This window comes from Canis lupus, chromosome 17, assembly GCF_011100685.1.
Source record: "Canis lupus familiaris isolate Mischka breed German Shepherd chromosome 17, alternate assembly UU_Cfam_GSD_1.0, whole genome shotgun sequence".
NCBI classification, from domain to species: domain Eukaryota; kingdom Metazoa; phylum Chordata; class Mammalia; order Carnivora; family Canidae; genus Canis; species Canis lupus.
Window position 1 is genome coordinate 23833059 of NC_049238.1, and position 20043 is coordinate 23853101.

General features: G+C 41.6%; 1 long non-coding RNA gene across 3 annotated transcripts in view; it reads right to left on the minus strand.

Moving 5' to 3' along the window:
• Positions 1-20043, minus strand: part of LOC111090557 — a 98767-nt gene that overhangs the window by 52276 nt on the left and 26448 nt on the right. The window contains exon 3 of one of the 3 annotated variants that reach the window (XR_005372275.1): positions 8855-8997. The exons of the other annotated variants lie outside the window; for them this stretch is intronic. This is a non-coding gene — a long non-coding RNA (uncharacterized LOC111090557). Of the gene's footprint in view, positions 1-8854; positions 8998-20043 lie in introns of those variants that run through there. 3 annotated transcript variants of the gene reach the window in all.

A 20043-nucleotide genomic window follows, 5' to 3' on the forward strand; every position in this document is an offset into this window, starting at 1 on the left:
GAATATCTCTATGTACAATGAAGAACAGAAACAGTGCCAGCAAGTCCTCCACTTCCTACAAATACACATTCCTTCTAAAACACTGAGAGGCCTGCAAATAGCCCTAAGTAAGTGCTGCACCGTAAGCTGTGAACTGTTACCCAGCCTAGATGTCCCTTTTTGATAAACCTTTCCCCAGACATCCCAGACAGATGGTACCCTCGGACCTCTCAGCGTTCTTCCAAGGCACTTGGTTCCTGTGCTTAGCATGCTGGCTAAAACCAAGATGGACCCACAGGAGTTCTATTCCTGGCTCTGACTCTCACCTGCTCTGGGTATTTTGGTGAGTTACAGCAGTTGATATTACTGCCTTTATGCCTTCCACTCTTGAACTCAAGACATTTGCAGCACAGAAAGCAAACTGCTTGTCTGTCATGCCTTACTGAAAACATCAACTTTACTTTCTTCCATACTTTTGGAATAGCTATTTGGCCATTCCACAGTTAGAATGTAGTCAGAATCCAGAAGACATCATGCTACAAAATATTGCTTTTCATTTCAGGGCCCAATCAATTTTTGTTCAAATTGAGTAAAAATCTTTTTTTAATATCCCACAGCCGTTTAAGCTGACATAAAATAACCTATAAAAAAATTCTTCCTCAGAACTTTGAAGAAATCAAAATGAGAATGCAATAAGTAAAATTCCAATCCTAACTGCAATCTTATCCCCAGGTATAAGTGTAAGTTTTTAAGCCACAACTACTACAAATGACTAAATTATTTGAAGTGACCTTGTTTTTATCATAAGTGGTTGATATAAATATATGTTTACATATGCATGTATATATTTAAAAGAAGTATGTAGCATGAGAAGTAAAATCCTCTCTCCTCATTCCTATCTGATTTCCCCTTTCTCAGAGGAAACCACTGATTGAAGCTCTATTGCTATTGGTTATTTTTTAATTGCTATTTAGTAGTCTCTCAGAAGCTTTTGACAAGTTATGGATGGGATTTTCTAAGGAGATGAAATCCTGTCATTTATTTCTGATTCCATCTCAAACCACACTAAAAATGACAATAAAGGGATAAAAAGGAGACAGGCCCACAAAGACAAATAAAACAGTATCAACCAAGTTTTCTGAAGATGAAAAGCAAGTCAACAAGTTAAGAAGAGCCTTTCAATGCTGACCTGGAGTTCAGATTTATCTACTTATCCTGCTTGGGACATAAACTGAGTCCACTCTCTATGGCTTCACTCAATGTGGTCAAGAGTCACCAGACATTTGAGTCAAGAGAGAAAAAGAGAGACTGTGTGAAACTGAAAACTCACTAAGAGCAAAATATTGTATGTTAGTAGAAATAGAAGATAAACATAACAGTAGAAGTAAAGAGCTTAAAAAGTCTTTCCCTGTAGTGAGTAGAACTCTAAGATGAATGGAGTGAATGGGGACACACAGTTTCTCAACATGAACTTTGTAGTATTAGCTGACTTTTTTAATTATACATAAGTATTCATTTGACAAAAATTAAAATTATGCTTCTAAGAAGCCACTAAGTTGTTTGTTGGTTTAACAGAACTTTTTCTTTCTACTTCACCCTTGGCAATGCTTTCACTCTGACATTAGCAAGACAGTTTCAAGTTGTTGACTAACAGTTTTACATGTTTGTGATATTCTCTGCTCATCTGTACACCATTTGGACAGTTTCCAACTTCATGATGTCATAAAAAAAACACGTTTACACTAGGATATGAACACTTTGCTGCAGTCATGCATGAATATATACCTATTATAACCCCCCATCTGGCTACAAATATGATGATACTTTATCATTTGGCCTAGCAAATGCTCTAGCCTCACTATCTTCAGATCTTCAGGATGACCTGATTCATGTTTTTCGAGTGCTTATAATGGACCCATGCCTTGCGCCAAAGCCCGCTCCATTCATTATTGCATTCATCCTTATAACTACTCTATGAGATAGGTACCATTATTATCCTCCATTTCACAACTAAGGGAACTCTGGCATACAGATGTTAAGTATCTCACCCCAAATCATCTTACTAGTAAGTGGCAGAACAAGTTTTATCAAAATCTATGTTGCTATCCACACTGTTTTGCTTTTCATGTGTTTTATAGTGAAATTGTGCTACAGCCTATCTAGCCTCTGGTTCAGTGCAGCTTGCTGGACAACACTGGCTGAAGTATTGTCAACAAGGCAGACTCCTTTAGTCCAGATATCTGTGAGTGCTATGAGATAAAAGCACGATTGTTCTTCCTTTGCTCCAATGCCATTTCCCACTCGGCATGACAGAGAAAAGATTCACTCAAAGAGAGACTGCAGGGAAAATGAGATGTTTTTTATAATTCAAACGTTCCCCTTAAGGATCTTTTAAAGTCATTCACTAGGCCATTCATGAATAGGCAGCTCTAGAGAAAGCTTGGCCAAAGTGTTTACTGATACCAGGTGTCATTCTGTTTACATACGATGAGAGACAGAGAGGTGGGAATTTCATTTCCCGAAATATTTGATTTAGTTTCCTGAATACTGGAGAATATCAAGGTGACTGTGCTGGAGGTCCTAAGAGCAACACAGCAAAACATCTGGGTTGAAAACATAGATAGAGCACCTGGCACACACATCCCCATGGCCCTCTCATTCACAGCCATGCACTGCCACCAGACAATCCTCACACACCGAGACATGCTTGGTTCTGCTTGTAGCCTTTGGAAAGAAACATTTCCTTGACAGCATTTGCAAATCATGTTTTGTTTTTCTCCTCCAGAATAATTTGCACCACAGAAATTCTTCCATATGTCAAAGTTGGTCTCATCATTTTGCTTGGAGGAGGGAGGTAGGAAAGAAGACTATAGTTAAGGAGCTAGTTTAAACCAGAGCATGTATTAAATATTGTAATGGCATCCTCTTGGCATAATGCTCAAGAACTTTCATTCCTTCAGGCTTCACCTTATTTCTAAAGTGTAGGTGATTTTGCATTAAACATCAGGTTCTGACATGAAAAATATGGCAATACACCTGAAATATAGCTTAATAGCCTGAATTTTGATAATACTAACACCTTAACTGTTATTGCACATTATACTTATGTTAGCTAACTGATTCTCATAACAACATGGTGAGAATGCAGGCAGAAGAATTACCTCGCCTGACAGATCTGCACTGTCCTCTAGATGATTGTGTATATTATCTATTCACTTCACTTGGTCCTGGGCTCCTTGAGGAGAGGGACTGTTAAGGGAGTCTGTTAAGGGACACCCAGTGAGCTCTGGTGATGTGGTGATGACAGATGGCACCATGTCGAGAAATGATAATGGGGTCTGTCTTACCCTCTCTGGCCCTCTCAGACCTGGAAGTTTCCAAGACGGCAAGTGTTAAAATGGCCAGTCTCCATTAATACACACAATGGGCCCAACAACATGTCTGTACTCCATTCCAGCTCCTTTGTCTGTGATTGCTTGAACAAGCCACAAGTCTACAAGATGAAAGGTCAAAGTTCAGCAATGGAGGCTTTTTTCCTTCCTGTTTTTCCTCTAGAAGCCTTGGAACTTTGGCCTCCTCTTGGGCTTAAACTCTGGGCTTGTTACAATGCACTGCTAGCCTTGTTAGGTGGTGAGAATGTAGGATGGGGATTGTACAAAAACAAATTATAAAGAGCACACAAATAAACATTTTGAATACCACATCTTCACAATGTCCTCGCTTTGCTATCATTGCTTGCACATGAATAGTTTAAAATGTTCCTAACGGATGCTTCTCTAAGTAAAGCAGTTCACATTGCAAACATCAAAAGGCAGCATTCAACATGGATCCTAATAGGACAGACATCTTTATACCTGTCTGACCTCCCTGGAAGCCCATGAGGCTTGGGCTTCCTGCTCTTTCCTAGCGTCATATCCACTGCTCCTGGTCTGTGACTGCTGCCACCACCCTTTGTGTCCCCAAGGCCCATGATCTTGCTCAATGAAGCTGCCACAATTCCGAAAGCTGCTCTACCCTTATGTGCCTGGACTCCTACATCCCCAAACCTTCACACAATGACACCACCAATTCTGCTACTTGGCTGGGGCTACATCCACCTGACTCCATCCCCTGCAGTCTCAGCCAGTTATTCTACCAGAGTTCAAGGCTGCTGCAGCGCTGTCAGCCAGACAATCATTTTATCCCTCATTTTCTACCATTCCCTTACCTTGCTTCCACAAAGCTATCATTGTGGGCAACCCCACTGCTGCCACCAAGACCTCTTCCCAGCTGGTCAATTGAATTGCATACTAATGCTCAAGCTCCCTCACATATCATAGTTTACTTAGGACACGGTTTATTAGCACAGTTTCACAGTTGACTTAGCTTTTATCCAATGGTTCTCAACCCTGGATACATTAGAATCACCTAGAGAGCTTTGAAAACACACTGATGCTTGGACCTCACACCCAGAGATGCTGATTTAATTGGTCTGGGGTAGGGCTCAGGCATTGCTATGCTTTACAAGTGATTCTAATGTGCATCCAGGGTTGAGAACTACTTTATTACCTTTCTGTCTCTACCTAAATGTGAGGCATGGGTGGTGCTTATCCACTTAACAGGCCACATCAAACATATACAAGCTAATAGGATACTGATTCAACTTAATGGAGTACATCTGTAACATCTTAACATTTCTGTAGCATTGAAGAGCTGCTCTTGTGATGCTCATGGTCTAAGCACCCAGGGGATGCAAAGCAGGGTGCTTCTTTCCAATACCGGTTACAACACTCCCAGGACTCTGAGTTCTAAGCAGCTACAACTAAAAATCTATTCAAATAATTGTGGTCAACATGAGGCAAGAGGTAATCCACAAGTCCAATAAGGTAATGAATCATCTTCTTTCCATCTTGAAGTGCTCTTTGCAGGTCAATGTGGATCCTTCTCTTACATCTAAGATTTCCTCTTTTATCACCTGTTCTCAGTCAGTGGGGCATGTCATATGGGGTAGTAAAAAGTTAGAAATGAACTTGCTGCAAGTCTGGGAGTTTGCCTGGTTCTGAGAGCTTATTCTGATCACTGTGGTGGCACAATAAAACCTTGGCTGGGGTGGAAGGGGGTGCCACTGTACCACGAAGCCAGACCCCCACAGAAGGCTCATTAGTTACATCTTCACCCTCCCTGAACTGGGAGGTAACATAATCATGGTAAAGATCATGGGACCTTAAAGTCCTAGGCAATATGCCTCTGTTTGAATTCAAGTTTCAACACTTCCCAGCTATGTAAATAGAAGGTAATTATGATAACCTAATTCATAAAATGCTTTTGAGGACTAAATGAAGTAATGCATGTAAAGCTACTTAGCACAGGGCTATGCTAGGTCATTACTGTTTGCCAAGAGTGCACATAAAAGTTTTCATTTTGCATAACTTAAAAATCATTTAGAGGAACAAAAATCAAAGAGGGCCATGTGAAGACATCCTAAGCATGATTTTCACTACTAATTTTTAAACAATTTGGAAATGGAAATTGAGAGAGTCCCTGAGGAAGAAAAAACTGAGGGGGAAAAAACATGGTTTCCTCTTCCTTATCTAATACTTCCTTCTTGTGAGGGAGGAAAGCTGTCTTTCTCCTGGATTCAACAGAAACCAACCCTTCTCATTCTCCCTCCTGGTGAAAGATTGGAGCCCAGGGAGGGAAGCAAGATTCAAAATCAGACAATTACCAAAGATCCTGAACCAAGAGAGTGGCCTTTGCAGTCCCACACCATGATCTCAGGAGTATCTGTGAGGCTCTCAGACCTCCACTGAACATTGGTTATAGAGGCTGGTAAGATGTCCCAATGACCACTCCAGCCAGGGCCATAAAGAAAAAGTGGACTTTACCCTTTAGATATCAGAGTGAAGTCACTCTTTTCCTCCACAACACAGTTTCCCAAGCATTTATGTGCCAGGGCAGCAAAGTCAGTCTGGTGATGGTTCCAAATCAACTCTACCCAAACCTCCTCATGTCCTTAGCTTTACTCGAAGCTGAACAACACTCAGGGAAGAGAAATTCACTCTCACCTTTGGTAAATAAAAAAGGAAAAAAATCAATAAAATAATTTCCAATCTGTTCCTTACAACTCGATGCCCCACTGATCAGAATGAGTCAGAAACAAACGTATTAGTTCTGAAAGAAAACAGCTTTTAGAAATAAGATTTGATCTAGTTGGCTGAGCAATCATTATGCTTGAAATTCTCCGTGCCATATTTGCCAGTCAATAGAGCACATGGGGATATAGACTGCAGGGACACAGCTCCTTTCATCTGGCACCAGCTTCTAGACCACATCTATAATTACTATGAAGATCATCAAACCATTCAGTGACTTCAGGGAAAAGCTTAATTCTCACCAAAATGAAGCAACAACTAGCTTGTAACAAAATAATAGTGTTCCCCTTGGGACCTAGCTCTTCATCTGAGCTTCTCAAATTGGAAATACTATCTTTTATTAAAGCTTTGAAACAAAGGTTAGTTGCTGTTTGCCCCTGCCTTAGCCAGTCCTGTTCAACAAAATCTTTGATTGACACTGTCACTGAGCCAACCGTGAACAACACAGAGCCTATCAGGAGTCCCATCATGCTCAGCGGATAGAGTCTACTTAAGGTGTTTTGACACAGGTCCAGAGTTTGGACTCTTTGTGTCCGATTGCAGAAATACTCTATTACCCACCTGACTGCAAGAATGCCATTTTCCAGAGATCCTACTATTACATCCGACTCACTGGATCAGAGTCATTTGGACATTGACAGGCTACCCTCACTGATCAGCTCCAGTAGGGCAAATCCAGTCCAAAGTGGCCACCAAGTCTGTCTGAATTCTAAGAAATATCTGGAGGGTTTTTTTCCCTCACTCCATCCCCAAAAAACTTAATCTCAGATTATGCATTTGAACTATAAATTAGGGACTTGGGCAAATCACCAAATACCATATAAGCTAAGCTAAACTTTAAAGCTCATCAGCAAAGCACTGGATATGTGCCCCTAAGCAAGGTCGCTTACCAGCTGTCTGCATCAAATGTGCATGTCAGGTGGTTTATCTAGTGTAACATGCTGGTGCCCAGCCCAGATCATGTTTACTAGCACAGCACCCATTCCCCAGTGTTATGAGGACTGGGTGCTAATGCTCACAGCTGCCCCCTTCCTTGAAGAATCACCCTTATCCCACTCTCCTCTAGTCTGGGGACCCATAATCAATGACTGGTTAATATGGAGTACAAAGGGTTGGCACCTTTGCCCCAAGGTGAGAATACCCACGTGGTGCCATTCCACTCCAGGGCATCTCATGGGATTATGCTAAAGCTGAGCTCTAGCTGTGACCTTGTCCTTGCATTTTTCCCCTGCTGTGTCCTGCTTCCCTCATTCCTCTTCTCTCAAGAACACTCTCTCAGGGTGCATCAGTGGCTCAGTCGGTTAAGCATCTGCCTTTGGTTCAGGTCATGATTCCAGGGTCCTGGGATGGAGCCCCATATTGGGCTCCCTGCTCAGTGAGGAGTCTGCTTCTCTCTTTCCCTCTGCCTGCTGCTTCCCTCTACTCATGCTCTCTCTTTCTCTCTCTCAAATAAAATTTTAAAATCTTAAAAAAAAAAAAAACACTTTCTCAATAAATCATTTGCACCAGCATCCCCAAACCCCACTCAGTCTCTGCTTCTAGGGAACCCAACAGAAGGCAGCTATGCTCCGTGTGGAAAATGGATTGGACCAGGTGAAGAATGACAGCAGGAAAACAAGGTGGGAGGCTCATGCACAATCCAGCTAAGCCACACTGGCTTTTTTCTCTTCGACTCTGAAATTCCATGACTCTCTCGGTAGGTTCCTGCTAGCAGTCATAACAAGCTCATTAAATCTGCTCCATATGTTAGAACAGACACAGGTCAAACTGGCACAGTGAGTTGTTTAATCCACTGGGGCTGGTGGTCAGAGAAATAACAAACAGAGCAAAAACTGAAGCATTTGATTTACCAGGCAACCAGATGGAAAAAAACAGATCATCTTCCAGTCCATCAATGGGAATTTAAAATACAATTCCACTGGGCATCCAAAGACAGGTCTCTTGACTCGTAGATTATCCGGGAACAATTTGCAACCCTGAGTTATCCACCTACTGCCCCCCAGCACAGTTTTCGTCTGGAGTCAACAGGTGTTACAAGAATGTGACGTCAACATCACTAGAAGCTAGATCTACTTTGAGTATATCAAGCTGCATTTTTGTTTTTATTTATTTTTTATTGGTGTTCAATTTGCCAACATATAGAATAATACCCGCTGCTCATCCCATCAACTGTCCCCCTCAGTACCCGTCACCCAGTCACCCCCACCCCCCGCCCACCTCCCTTCCACCACCCCTAGTTCGTTTCCCAGAGTTAGGAGTCTCTCATGTTCTGTCTCCCTTTCTGATATTTCCCACTCATTTTTTTTCCTTTCCCCTTTATTCTCTTTCACTATTTTTTATATTCCCCAAATGAATGAGACCGGCCATGCATTTATCTAGAATTCCAGTCAACATGGAAATGCATGCCTTTCCTTTGACAAAATACATCACTGTTCCTTAAACTGGTGTCTACAGAGATACATCCTCAGGAATTCAAAGATTTCTGTAAGAATTTTTTTCTACTTTGATTTTTATGATAACCTTTGAAAAATTAATCTAACTTTATTCTGTAGCTCACAGATGGTCACTGATCACTGAATACTGTCATTAGATTTCAATGGTGGTATTATAATTGGCTGTTGGTCATATTGACACTAAGTCATTATCCAGAACTACAAGTGCTTAACTTTTAATAAAAAGTCTCTCAGTGGAATACAAGCAGATGTATTCTCAGGAGCCTATAAATTTTCAAGTTTGAGAAATTTATTTCTGAAGATGAACTATATCTACAAAGTCTAACTGTCAACATGATAGCATGTAGTCAAAGTGAAGAGCTGGTGTCCTGGGTGCTCTGCTATCCATCGCAAAACAGCAAAGGACAACCTTGCCAGGAGGGGTGAAGGTCCACCTGCAAAAAGTCAAAGGACATCCAGTATTTGCATGCCAAGGCTGTTGAGGGTCACTGTTGCTGTTAGTGTTGTTTATGTCTAATTTTAAAATCATACAAATTATTAAATCAGTGACCGTGAGGTTGTTCCAACTTGGAGTCAGGACCTATTTTTATTTCTAGCTCTTCAGAATCCAGCTGCTGGGCTCCTGGGAGGTGGTCACTAAACACTTAACAAGAGAATAATTATGCATTAAGCCACAAAGATAGTTCCTCAAGGAACTTTCAGGCTAATAGAAAAATGCCCATATTATAAATGATTATTTGCTTGATGAAAAAACAAGTCTGCATTCTTAGGTGCTACCATTAGAAAGAAAAGCAACGAGCCAATTACCATACAAGTCAAGATAACATTACCTCAGAAGGAGGGAAGCTGTTGCGACCTGATTGGGAAACATAAGGACTTCCTGCAATAGCTGGTAATGTTTCTACTGCTTAACCTAGGTGACAGTTACTTGGCTGTTTTGTTTTTTGTTTTTGTTTTTGTTTTTTTAATTATTCAGCTTACTATGAATTTGTTTCTGCAAAAACAAAATTCAGTGAAGCACTATACTATCCAAAGTCCTAGCATGAATCCCAGGTTTGCAGCTTATTAGCTGAGTAACCTTGGTAAATCCTGTAACTTCTCTAAGCTTCGGTTTTCTTACCTGTAAAATGGAGACCTCACCAACTTTGCCAGGTACAGTGATTCTTCAGTGAGATAATACATGTGAAAGTGTTTCATTGCCTTGTACAGTGAAAAGCATTATAAAAATGTAAACTTGATTGATATTATCTAGGACTTGTGTTGCAAATGAGACATTATGTCTTAGAAAATGTGGGTCTGGGGCCTAGGTGACACTGAAATGAGTGTATCCCTTTGGTGTCCTTGGGAAGCACATATTCCACAATCTCACTGGTCCCTGGCCTGCCTCCTCTCTGGTCTCCTCTCTCTGACACAGGCGCTGAGCCCTTGCTACACTATGACCTGACAGTTGCCCCAGTATGTGTTGGAGGCTCTCTAGGCCACGTGCTTCCCATACTCTGTTTCTTCTGTCTAAAATTCATCACTCCCTTGGCCTACCCTTCCAGCTTCTTACTCATTTATTCACTCAACAAATGTTTACTGAGTACCTCTCATGTGATGGGCACTGTGCTAGGCCTGGAGGTAAATTCCTGCCCTCATATTACTTACATTCTGGTGGTAACTAACTCACTCTTTACCCATTATTCTCAAGTCAAGGATCTCCACTGCTCTAGAATAATTTCCTAAATGTTCCTTCCATACTCCCCTTCCTCAACCATGAGTCTCCAATCCCCACTGAGTTAATGACTGTCTCTTTCTGCCCTCAGAGCATCCTTTGCACTCAAATAGTAGTCTGCCTTCTTACAGGCAGCAAACTCTGGAGTATAATGACTTTCAACTCCATTTGTAAAGACAAGCACGTAGTAAAAATGACAGCTAATGTGCATTAAGTGCTCAATTGGTGGCTGGCACAGTTCTAAGTACTTTTACACACTAATACCTTTGATTCTCAAAAAAAGCACATGAAGTGAGCATTACTATTGGCCCAGTTTGAAGACGAGGAAGATGAGGCACGGGGAAATAAAGTGACTCACCCAAGGTCACAGAGCTGGGAAGGGGAGGAGGCATAATTTGAATGCAGGCATTGCCCCACCTGATCCCTGCACTCCTCCGGAGACACTATAGATGTGTGAGTGCAATAGAAAGGCCAGAGGAGGCTAGGGATGAGAGCCTTTCACTCAGAAAATTACAGGACAAGGAGACCTTTTCATCACGTGCTTGCAGTGAGGATGAGCTTGAGGGAAAGAGAAAGAGTTTTTTTATCTCAATTTCTGCCTCTATTCCCATTTCCTTTATCCCTTCCCTCCATAAACTTAAACTACCTAGGGATTATCCAATCAATTAGAATGTGCTTTAATTAATGGCATTGTTCAAACTGCTCTGTGTTCCTTCAATCCCCAAAAGACAGTCTCATGGATGAAGTGGGGGGTTGGGGACTTGAGGATTGCAATCTCCTTCCTGTCACTCAGCCCAGGATCCTACAGCGTGGAACACCATCTGGGAGGCAATGTGAAGACAGGCTATCAAGACTGGATTGAGCCCCAGAGATCACCTGGTCTAGCAGCAGCAAACTCAACTGCTGGTGTGGGAGAGCCGCTAAGAGAACTGAGGGAGCAGAGTGTGGGGTGTTAAGTGGCTTGGATAGGAATAAACAAAACAAACACTGTCTAGTGACTTTGCTGTTTTGTGACTTTGTGCAGAACTTCCAGCTAAACGTGGCAGATTAAGCCCATGCATTTATCTCTACTTCCTCCTCCAACCCCACTAAAATGACAGTAGAAGAAGTCTGAAGCGTGAATCCATAAGGGCAAAATGGAGAGAGGATGACAGCAGACAAAAGACATCCATGAGAATCCCACAAGACAAAAGCAATAGCTGATGGAGTAACACAGAGGAAGCTGAAAACTAACATGAAGATGGGGGAGTCATCAAGAAGCAAAGCAATTTTCACCTCGGAACCACAGAAAATCTCTGAATTTGAAGGAACCAGAAAAACCAATGGCCAGGGTAAGGGATGAAAAGAGGACTGGAAGCCACTAAGGCCACTCTCCAGTGGCCCAGTGACTGAACCTCCCTACTCTGGGAGGGGACGAGAGGGTTGCCACTGGTGTAACAGAACTAGCAAGGCTCTCTTGGGCACATCAGACTTGTCAGAAAACAAGAGTAAAGTACTTCAGTGTAAATAGTGGTATAAAATGATTTTCTACACTTTGAAAAGGGATACTCAATGCAGCAGTTTTGCATGTCTCTCTTTAAACTTATTCCTCATATTTGAGGTTTTTGACATTATTGCAAATGCTATGTTTTAAATTTTTTTATTTTCATTTTTTTAAGATTTTATTTACTTAGAGAAAGAGAGCAAGAGAGAGAGAGAGAGAGAGCAGACAAGCCAAGTGGAGGAAGGGGCAGAGGGACAGGGAGAAAGAGGATCTTAAGCAATCTTAAGAATCTTAAGCCCCAATGTGGGGCTCCATCTCACAGCCCTGAGATCACAACGTGAGGTGAAATCAAGAATCAGATGCTCAACTGACTGACCATCAAGCACCCCTGAATATTTCATTTTCTGTTTGTTGGAATTGCTCATTGACCTTGTATCTGGTGACCTTACCAACCTCACCTAGTAATCTGAATCCTATACCTGTGGAATCTTCTGAACTTTCTGTTCAGAAAATATGAACTTTCATATCATCTGCAAATAATACGAGTTTTATTTCTTCCTTTCTATTCATTTTGCCTTCCCACCCCTCCACCCCCAATTTATTTCCCTAGCTAGGATTCTAGTACAATGTTGGAGCAAAGTGGTATTGGGAGTATCACTGTCTCTTCTCTGATTGTCTCATGAAAACTTTCAAAATTTCACCATTATGTTTACTGTAGATTTTTATTATTATTTTGTAAGTTCCTATTATCAGAATAAGGAATATTCCTTTTACTCCTAGATAACTATGAGTTTTCTTATCATAAATCAATATCAAACTTGAGGTGCCTGGGTGGCTTAGTCAGTTAAGTGTCCAACTCTTGGTTTCAGCTCAGGTCATGATCTCAGAGTCCTGAGATCAGTCCTACGTTGGGCTCTGTGCTCAGAGAAGAATCTGCTTGAGATTTTTCCCTCTCCCTGCTTGCTCACTCTTTCTCTCAAATAAAATCTTTTTTTAAAAATGAATACTAAACTTTATCAAATGTTGTGCTTCATCTATGAAAGTCATCGTATGACTTCCATATATTAAACTAAGAGTTCAGTTTTCATTATTGTATTAATTAGGCAAACTGAACTAAGTTTTGAATGTTAAACCAACCTTGACTTCCTATATAAATTGGACTTGGTCATGATAAATCTTTTCCATATATTGTTGGATCATTTTGCTAATACTTCACTGGGAATTTTGTAACATTATCCAAGGGAAAGATTCACCTATAATTTTCCTTTCTTGTAATGGTCCTTAATAGATCTGGGTGTGTCACTAAATATCTGACCCTATATTGCCTTTTATGTAAAATGGAGACAATTTGTCATAATATATAGGATTGCTCTGAAGATTAAATGAAAAAAATATGTGAAAACACTTAGCTTATTTCCTGGCATTTAGTATATATTCAACCAGTACTTACTGAAAGAATGGAATGGACTTTGGCTCTAATCAATTTAAACTTGAGAATAAAATGAATACAAAACAATCCCAAGAATAAATCAATGAAAATAACAAAGGCTTTATTTCTAAAATCAGTAAGCAGGATTTGACACACAACAATCTAATTTATAGAACCTCAGCTGACTTCAGACTCTTACTTAAGATCTAAAGCCCAGTGAAAGCAAATTCCAGACAAAGAGTAGGAGAGAGTGGCTAAGATCCACCATAACCACTCTTTTACCCCACTGCAATAATTTCCAACACCACCATCTCTGTAAAAAGTGGATTGGTAAGACCCCATCTGAGCTGGCATTCAGGAGATTGTCCTTCATGCTTGATCTATGACCTTTCACAAATCACCTAAACTTTCTGGGCCACAGTTTCTTTGTGTGTAAAAAAAAAACAATAATCCCCACCCAACTTATTCAATAGAGTATTTGTAAGAATGAAATTAAAGAGCTTTTAAAGAGTTAAAACCAGTTAAAATCTAGGTGACTCAAGTGGTTAAGCATCCAATTCTTGATATCGGCTCAGGTTATGATCTCAGAGTCATGGGATCAAGCCCTACGTCAGGCTCTACACTCAGCAGGAAATCTACTTAAGATTCTCTCTTTCTCTCCCTCTCCCTTTGCCCCACTCCTTGCTTGCATGTGCATGCATGTACACACTCTCTCTCTCAAATAAATAAATAAATATAAAAAGTTAAAACCAGCTACATGCAAACATGAGGCATTTTTATGATATTATTATTTATAATATTATGCTAAGTGATTTCTATCAAATATATCAATTAATACTTAAGTAAGTTTATGAATTAGAAACAGAACAGCACAGAATAAATAGGCAAATTGCCCAGGGTCCTATAGCTCTAAACGATGCAGCCAGGTTTGAATTAAGGGCAACCTCAAGCAAGTCTGTGCTCTTAACCTCTACACTATATCAGCTAAGAAAACTGCCAGTCTTCCACTCAAAACAAAAACTTCCTATGTTTCATGTTGTGGTAAGATTGAATATTTGGTAGTGGTCCTAAGTGGCTCAGTCACCTGGGTGTCAGACTCTTGAATTCAGCTCTGGTCTTGATCTTAGGGTCATAGGATTGAGCCCCACTCCAGGTTCTATGCTCTGTGCAAAGTCTGCTTGGGATTCCCTCTCTCCTCTCCCTCAGCCCGTCCCTTCACTCATGCACATACATGTGTGGTCTCTCTTTCTCAATAAACAAATAAAATACTTTTAAAATAATAAGAAATTAAAAAAGATTGATAGCAAGGTATTAAGACTCAACATCATTTAACACAAGAACATCTATTTAAAAAGAAAAAGAAAAGTGCTCCCTTTTATAGTGATCTTTTTTCCCTTTTGAGAAAGATTTATTTTCTCTTTCACTGGAAAAAAATAACAGCACTATCATAAGAAATGTTGCATCTCATAAAGCTCCAGCTAATCAAAAGTTTCCTTGGCTAATTGCCTCAGCTGTGCAACTGGAAGACATTAAGACTTTGGGAAACTCACAGTTCTCCTGTTAATCTAATATTTAAATTGTCCAAACATTTCATTGACTCAAAAGATTGCCCTCCAACCTACAGTAGCTTCCTCCACTGAACATTCTTTGTCAAGTCTCTCTTGTCTCATTGTAAGATCTGCAAATAGCCACAGGCTTTCTGGAATACATCATCTCTAAACCTACCTGATATTGGCAACTTAGCCCAAGTGCACACCTTAGAGATGGATTCTGTAACAGAAAGAATGCCAGTTCTATGACATGAACAAGTCAGCCAGGCTCCCTAAGCCTCCCATTCCTCACTGGTTCCATGGGATTCACCATATCAACTCCACCTGCTTCCAGGGTTGGTGTGCAGATACAATGAGACAAGTTTTGGAAAAGTACTGTGACAACTTCAGGACACTTTACACAGTCTAAAACATCATTTGTGACCAGCCCAGTTGAGTGATGTCAAAAGAGCTCTCTGGGACTCTCTGGGACTTGGTAGTCTTGCTAGCTCACGCAGAAACCTAAGAATAGATTCTTAACTCATTTGTATTGTTTCTGCCACAATCCAGGCTCTCTTTCCCTCTTGACTTTCCCTACTTAAAGTCATTTTTAATTCTTTGCTAAAAAGCAGAGAAGGTGCCCCTCTCCTCAGTTAGACACTTTCACTACTAGAACCAGAGTTCCAGACATTTGAATATGGCTTCTTATACTTCCTTTGTATACTCTCCCCAACAACTCCCACCCTTATGTTTCTCCTGCCATGACAGGTGGACTAACCTATGACTGAGGCATAAAATGGGGCACTTGTTTCTCACACCAGGTTTTCCAGACTCTCACCTATCTCCACATGAAGTTCTAGATCTCTCCCCATTCTACCTTAATCACTCAGGAAATATTCACTTGGATGCCAACTATGTGCCTGGCTCTGTGCTAAGAACAGAGGATATGAAGTCAAACAGAATGCAAACTCCTCAGGAACTTAAGAGTCTAGTGGGAGACATAGATTAGTAACTCAACAATAAACTGATACAGTCTGATATAACTGATGATAAATATAATACCAAAGGAACATTGAACCCAGTCCAGGGCTGGTAGCTAGGGGGAGCACTGCAGAAGAAGTCATATGAAAAGAAAAAGAAGTCATATGGGTTGGCTCGTAAAGAATGAGTAGGAGGGGCACCTGGGTGGCTCAGTCGGTTAAGCATCTGACTCTTGGTTTTGGCTCAGGTTATGATCTCAGGGTCATGGGATTGAGTCCCGTGTCAGGCTCCTGCTCAGCATGGAGTCTGCTTAGGATTCTTTCTCTCCCTTTCTCTCTGCTCCTCCTGCTTGTGCTATGTCTGTCTGTCTGTCTGTCTATCTCTCTCTCTCTCTCTCCCCTTCTCTCTCTCAAATAAATAAATAAAATATTTTTTTAAAAAAGGGGGGGTGAGTTGGAGTCATTAGATGAAGGAAAAGGAAAAGAATATCCCAGGTCAAGGGATGAGTGAGCATGGCCCTTGCAAGAAAATCCCAAGGAATGGCCAAGCATTGGCTAGATTTGAGGAAGTTCTGGAAAATAAAATATAGCTGTAGGCAGAAATAAATCAAATCATGAAGATGGCATTTGCTAGACTAAGAAGCCATGGGGAACCACTGACATAAGGGAGTGGCAGGATAAGCTTTGTGTTTTAGAAGTTCACACTGGTGATTGTGAGAAGGGTAGGCTGAAGAGGTCCTGGTGGAAGGTACAAAGGCCAGTAAAAGAGGCAAGCAGTAAATGAAGCCTCAATTAAGTCAGTGACCTTGAGAATGAAGAGAAAGGCAGACCCAGAGATAGAGAAGAGAAAGAAGCTCTAGGACTCTCTAATTGCAAATGGCAGAGTATTATAAAGGGAATAATAAGTGAGAGGAAGGGACCTGGGTAAGATGACACTCAGGTTTCTGACTTTGATATTAGGGTGAATAAATAGAGGCACCATCACAAGAGAAGCTTAGAGAAAAAGAGATGTGCTTGTTTTGTGCACATGTCAAAAGTGATGATTAGGTTTAGTGAAAGAAGTCAAACACAAAAGACTATATGCCACTTGATTGTATTTTCGTGAACTTCTCAAGAAGGCAAAATAATGTAATGGCAGAAAGCAAATCAGTGGCTGCCCGGGCCTAAGGGTAGGGCAGGGGACCAACTGCAAAGGACCACAGTAAAACTTTTCAGGGTGAACAAATACTAAGATATGAAAAAGCAAGTTTACAAGTTAGAAACACTACATTTCTAAGGCCCCTATCTTCACTGAGGTGGTGGTTACTAAAATTCATGAAAAGTATACACCCAAAATGAATGAGTTCTATTGTGTGCAAATACCTCAATAGAACTACTTTTTTTTTTTTTTTAATAAAGTTGCTTTTTAAAGCAATGTCCTTGGGGATGGCCAGGTAGAGATGGCAGTGAGCAGAGGTCTAAATATACAACGTGGATTTGGAACTTGTATGGGTGAGGAGTTGATATAATGTAGAAAGGTACAAAGGAGCCCAGGAGATAGCTTGGAAGAAACAACCAAAGACCTAGAAAGTACAGCAGCAGACAAATCAACACAAGTTAAGAAAGAGTTTTTAAAAGGGGAGAGTAACCAACAGACTAGCACCCCAGAGAGTTCCAGAAAGACAGAAGCTAAACAAGAGCATCACTGGCTTTGTCCACCTGGAAGAGTTGGGTGGAGGCAAAGTCAGAGATTTCCCTCCCCTGTCTTATTACTAAAATAACTAGGTCATCCTGAAGCAGTAGTTTTAAAACATTTTTTCCACAGCAAAATAGTTGAAGAAGATGGCAGGGTACTTCCTATGACCAATCCCAAAGGTGCTGACTTTCAAAATTTTGCTGATTTGGGTCCTGAAATCCAATTTACAAACACTTTGGCCATGGGTATACCTTTCTGGTCCCATGCCTGTTAGGTGAAAATCAAAATAAATTAGAATCGCCCAAGCACCCTCTACCCAAAAGCAAAGGCCCAAATGGGTGTCAGGTGATAGCCCCAAAGGTTGCTGCCAGGAAATGAAAAGCCGTAAAGGTCACTGACTGGAAATACACAGAACATATGAGACTTGCCACACTCAACACCCAGAACCAAGTCGACAGGAAAAGGAAAATTTAGAGGACAGGGGATTATACATATTTTAAGGCCAAGAGTGACACCCAGTGTTCATAGAGATCATTCCAGGCTCCCAGGCTCCCAGACTCCCAACAACTTCCCATTTTGTTCAGGGCACAGAAGACGAGTGAGCTGGGTCCCAGGTATGACCCAGATGGAGCTGCCCTCTGGCTTCCCAGGTCAGGAGGACAAGCCAGGCCAAGGAGTGGCAGGAATTAGGTGAGAGTGGGTGATTTAGCTGGACCCTAAGAAGCAAAGTGATCTGCAGTTCCATCTCATGATGACAGCTGTGAAGAGATAGCTTGACCATCTCTAAAGCATTTTTGCATTTATTACCTATTCTCATTGAAACCTTAGTAGGCAGGCAGAGCAAGCTGTCAGCCCCATTTTATGGAAAGAAGATGAAGCTGCAGAGAAGTCAACAGGTATATCTACAAACCCAGGTCTCCTGTCCTAAGTGCTCATTCCTTAACACTCTGCAACCAGGACTTAGCCAGGGAGGTCCCTGAGATGTGGGAGGGGGATCTGGAGTCCACATCGGGAGCCCCAAACACTAAAGAGGATGCAGCCTCTGAGCATTCCCAAGGTCATTCAGCACACAAAGACTTCTGGAGTGCTCATACGTGCCAGGCACTACCTGTCTGAAAACAAAAAGACAGTCTTTTCTTTTCTAAAGAAGTTTGTAATATATCCAGGGAGGCAGATAAACACCATGAGATGGGATGGGACAGGACTGTGATGAGCAGGCCCAAGTCCAGCAAGAAGACAGCTTTCCAGAGAAGGATGAAAAACTGTACAAGTCCTTTCTGCTCCGGACACAAGGCCTGAGCCCTTGGCCACAGGCAGCTCAGCAAGTGCTTTCACCTGTGCACCAGACCCCCTCTGCACACCCATCTCCTTTCCAAAAAGGAGAGAAAGTGAAGAAGAAAATTCACCTTCCAGTGAAACTAGGGAACAGCCCAAAACCCAAAGCCCACTGGATGGTAAGTAACAGCAGTTTGGGCCAAGTCAGGAGGGGAGGCAGAGAATGGCCTTGGGAAGTGAGTGCACAGTTCTAGAGAAATCTGCACATACCATGAAAGGCCAAACCAGCAACCATTAAGTTAAGCGAGATCAGGACATCTCGGAACTCGGTTGGCACCACCAAGGGATAAGTGAAACAGGAAGCCAAGTGAAAAATCTTTATAAAAAATCAAGCCCTCGGTGACGCCGGGTAGTAAACAGCTCTGCCACTTCTGATTGAAGACAGTGGAAAAGAAATAAATGCTAAAATGCTATCCAAAAACCCTGTGACAATGCAGGATTTTATGATGACTAAGCAGACTTGCTGCTCACTCCGAAAATAGGAATATGGAGAATGGAAAACATGAACCATAGATATACTCTCCACAGAACACAGAGCAGAGTCTGCGAAAAAGTATTTCAAGGACTTGTATTTATTTTGGGTAAAAAGGTGACCAGAGATTGCTGGTGAGGGCCCTGGGGGGCGGGGGCAGAGGGGTGTTCATGCTATAAAGATCTAAAAAGTACAGGCTAGAAATAAAAAACATTTTTGGGGGGGTACCTGGGTGGCTCAGTTGGTTAAGCATCTGTCTTTGGCTCAGGTGGTGGTCCTGGGGTCCTGTGATCGAACCCCCCCCCCAAATTGGGCTCCCTGCTCTCCTTCTCCCCCTTCCCCTGCTTGTGCTCTCGCATGAGCTCTCTCCCCTCTTTCTCTTTCTCTGTCAAATAGATAAAATCTTTTTAAAAAAAAAAAATGTTTTTGATGCACAGCTAAGCTTACAGGAAAGTAAGGGAAATCCAAAAGATCTCAAAATGAAATGGGAATAGAAAGTAGAATGGAGGAGAATTGGAGGTTATTCTGAAATTCTCTACCCAGGACCCAGACGTCCTGTTTAAATGGTCCCATGAAAAGATCCAAGATCAGATGCCGAGAGGCCCAAGGTAGAGGCTGGAGGTAGAAACTCTGCATGCATCCAGGAACCCCACAGAGCTACACCCTTGGAGAAGGGTGAGCTGGGGGAAATGTCCACTTGAGAGCTGGGAGGGAAATCTGCCTTGGGCTATAGGTGCAGGGAGCGGTGAGGGGGACTCACTGGGAATTTAAAAGCACAAGCCTTCCCTCCATTAGGAGAGGTTTGAAAATACACTATCTATATGCAGGGAACTCCAAAGGGAAAATTAATTTCGAGTGCTTCT